The sequence below is a fragment of the Phalacrocorax carbo genome, chromosome 21, assembly GCF_963921805.1.
Source record: "Phalacrocorax carbo chromosome 21, bPhaCar2.1, whole genome shotgun sequence".
Classification (NCBI taxonomy): domain Eukaryota; kingdom Metazoa; phylum Chordata; class Aves; order Suliformes; family Phalacrocoracidae; genus Phalacrocorax; species Phalacrocorax carbo.
In genome coordinates this window covers 7,974,182-7,977,895 of record NC_087533.1, presented here as the reverse complement: position 1 = coordinate 7,977,895, position 3,714 = coordinate 7,974,182, and positions in this window count along the sequence as shown.

Genomic DNA, 3,714 nt, shown 5'->3' with positions numbered 1-3,714 from the left:
TTTGAAATTCAGAGCCAGGCTGGAAAACAGACCCCTCTGAGGTGAAACATCCTTTCTGGATCATTTAGTCTTTGTACAATCCTGTTTCCTGCAAAGACTAAATACCTTTGATGATAGGCTTTAGTGGGCTCCCAGGAGGCTTTCCTGGAGCTAGCTCGTGCAACCTCCCAAATATGTTGTGCAGAAGGGTCTGCTGGGTCTAGATTAAAGTTAGTCCTCCTTGACTGATCCACAGAAGCATTCAAAGCCAAACGCACTGCGATTTTTCAGCTCGCCAGCAAAATAACTCACAGATGCCGCTCTTCCCACCCCCCCAAATACAGACAACGGGGTTTCTGCCACCACGGAGAGGAAGAGGATAGCAGCAGAGCACGATGCTTGCAAGGGCAGCACGCTCTCCTCCTGCAGAGGCAAGGGAGCGGGAGAAGCAAGCAGCAATTCCCCATCTCCCCCGGACACACAACCCACAGCTCCCAGGTGTGGGGATGCCAGCACGGGGCAGAATGTGCAGTTGAGGGGAGGACTCGGAGGAGAGCCAGCATTTCCCTGGGAAATAAGCTGCTGAGAAGGAGTTAATACCCATTGCAGGAGAAAAGGAAAAAACATGAACAGAAACTTTCCAGCAGAGTCACTAGCACAATTCCTCTGCAATGTCAAAGCCTGCTGCAAAAGCGGGGGGAGAAGCACAGAGACGTAACGGGGCGAGTTCTCCAGATACCCTCTCGTTTTCAGGTGCCCAACCTTTGACTCTCTGGCTGGGACTTTCAAAGCAGCCGAGGGACGCGGAGGCACAATTCCTGCCTCATCGCGAAAGTCTCAAGGAGTTCAGTCTCTCCAGATTAACAAAGGGAAGGTGATGAGGTGACTTGATCAAAGTCTTTAAATACCTACACAGAGAGCTAAAAAAATTGATAAGAGAGTGCTCTTCACTCTAACAACAAAGGTGGAAAAAAAAAAACCAGTGGCTGGAAGTGAGAGCCAGGCAAACGCAGACCAGACATCGGTGCAGGCTTTACAGCGAGGGTAATTAAACACAGAGGAGCTTCGCAAGGCGGAGTGCTGGCACCCAGAAAGCTGTAACCCCACTGGGGTGTTTGGGTAAAAAATCCCCCCTACTAAAGGAAAAGCAGGGCAGGGAACTGCTCCGGCCCCTGTTACACGGGACGGACAACAAGAGCAGTTGCTCCCTGGCTGTATAATTTGTGGGAAAAGCTATTCCTTCTGAAGTAAGGGAAGCTGGCTGTCTAGGTCCCAGAGGTAAATAAATCTGGACACCTCTGTCCACATAGCATGGAACGCTGACGGAAGCCACGCTCAAAGCCGAGCTAGCCGGGCCAGACCGAGGGGCCGCGTGGCTGGAAGTGAGCCCAGGTCCTGCGGCAATGGATCAGCCCCGGCAGCGCCCACATGTCCCTCAGTTCTCCAGCCTCTGCACAGAGCTTCCTGCAGAGATCAGTTCCTGTGATTTGTCATCGTAGGGGGTCAAACCGTTGACCGCATACTCTGCGGGCAATGCCAGAAGTTAAGCGAGGCAGAAGAGCGGTCCGAGGTGGGAAGCCACCGCTGCTGCCCGGCTCCAGCAGCATCTCACCAAGCCCGCGTCCCTCCGGAGCGACTGTGGCTTTGCGTTTGTCGGCGTACGTTTAACCATCACAAGCGGTAAGCGCAAACATGCGAATGTAGCTGCGCTCCTAAGCGAGGCTTTGCCTTTCAAGAGGCAGCTTGCAAGAAGAGCAAGCGTAGCCTCACTCCATTTGCATCAGTAATTTAACAGAGACGATAAGCGATCCAACCCACGGGGGGCAATTCCCCAGAGGGAACCGCCGCAGCAGCAGTGTTATGCACCATATTCTAAGAGCCAGCTCCCCTAGGCACCCAGCACATAGGCCAGCAAACCCAGTCCCACCGGCAGACCCAGCCCACGACCTGTGAGGCCCCGCCGCCAGCCCATCTCCCCCGGGATTACCGCAGGAGCCGGCACCCAGGGCAAAAGCTGCCAGGGATAAACACAAACTCCTTTCTTCAAAGCATCCAGCTGCTTTTCCAGCCTGGGCTAAACCTCCGGCATCAATAGCCGCTAAACACATCATCATCCACACTTAAAAGAATCAACAGCAGCCTTCATTAGGGCACCCAGGCAGGGGCCAGGGCTTTGCTTTCGTGCTTTTCTGTTTTTAATGGGTTAGTTATGGCACTTCCAAAATGAATGAACTCCGAGCCCAAAACCCCCAGCTCAATTGTCTGTTATTGCTGGCAGTTTATCAGCATTAACTGATTAGACTCAGGATGATGGATTCCCCTGCCTGCGACTGGTGCGAGGCAGAGGAAAAACCTCCTTTCCCTCGGTTTTCTCTGTCACCGAGCAGTAATTGCCATCTCTAATTCTCCCCAGCCACCCCCCCACCCCAACCTCCAGCAGCAGCTTTTGTTTTCATCCTCTCGCAATCACAGAGAAATAATAATAATAAAATAAAATTCAAATGAGAGGGAGGCTCAGCCCCAGCAGAATTTAATTGATGATCATTACACTTTGGAATCTAAACTCTTTTAATTTCATTGTGTTTCACGGAGATGAATTATGAAATTACGGCTGGCCAATTACAGATTGTGCCTTTGCTTTGTGTGCCTTTCAATTCCTCCCTCCCCTCCAAACACCCAGCTCTTGCCTTTGAGTGAAGGATTGATAGAAAAGGGGAAACGCTTCCCTTTATTATGCCTGGAACATCTTCCGCCCATTGGGGAAAGGCAGCAGAGGGGGAAAAAGGAGGCCTGGGGAGCTTAATCTCTTGGTTGCCAGCAGTAACGGGGGCTGTGGCCCCCTGCAGCAGCCTCTCCCCGCAGGGTGGCTGTGCTGGGGTTCCCCCTGCCGCCACCCCGAGCAAGGAGCAGCCCAAGGATGCCCAGCGATGGCTCCAGCCTCCGCGTCGCAGGAGCGCGGGACTGGCATCTCCGGGATCTGCATCCCTAAGGCAGGATTGGCAGACCTGGGTCCAGTCTGGCAGGAACCGTGCAAACAGCCTTTCAAGGGTCTGTCACAGATCATGATTTGGAGAATCAAGGCCACCATCCAAGAGCCACGACACCAGAGCACCACGCACCCAGACCACAGGGCCACAGCCCCGCCGAGGGCCGAGACGTCAGGGTCTGGGCATCCTCACACGGCTCACCCGCCACCAGCCTCTCCAGCGCTTCCGACTCCTCCAAGCAGGCTCGAAAGCCATTTGACACAGCCCAACAGATGTAAGGTACATCATTCCTGTAATCTCATTAAGGGAAACTTTAAGGGAGCCTGTTCCTCAGGGCTCTAATAAAGGTTTCATGCATTAAATTCCTCCTTGTTTTGTTTCATTTGCTGCGAGGATTTTACTATAAGTGGCGCTTCGCCTGCTAGGAAGGGGAGAGATTTAAAGACGTTTGCGATGCTACACACAGGCTCACAAGTCTCTCCCACGCTGTCTGGTCCACTTAGGAGTTTACATCTCCTCCTCCGGCACCGCCTTGCTGCGGCTGCACCGCTGGGTGGCCCACAGCGAGCGGTGGGGGAGCCCCCGCACCCCTCCAGGCTGGCTTCGCCACCCCCCAGCACGGAGCAGCATCCGCACGGCCGCAGGTCAAGCCGGGCAGAGCCATCCCGCAGACCAACTCTGTCCCCTCGCTGGATGCAAAACGCTCCCCGCCATCCCGCACCACAAAAGAGCCTGGCGCAACTTCACA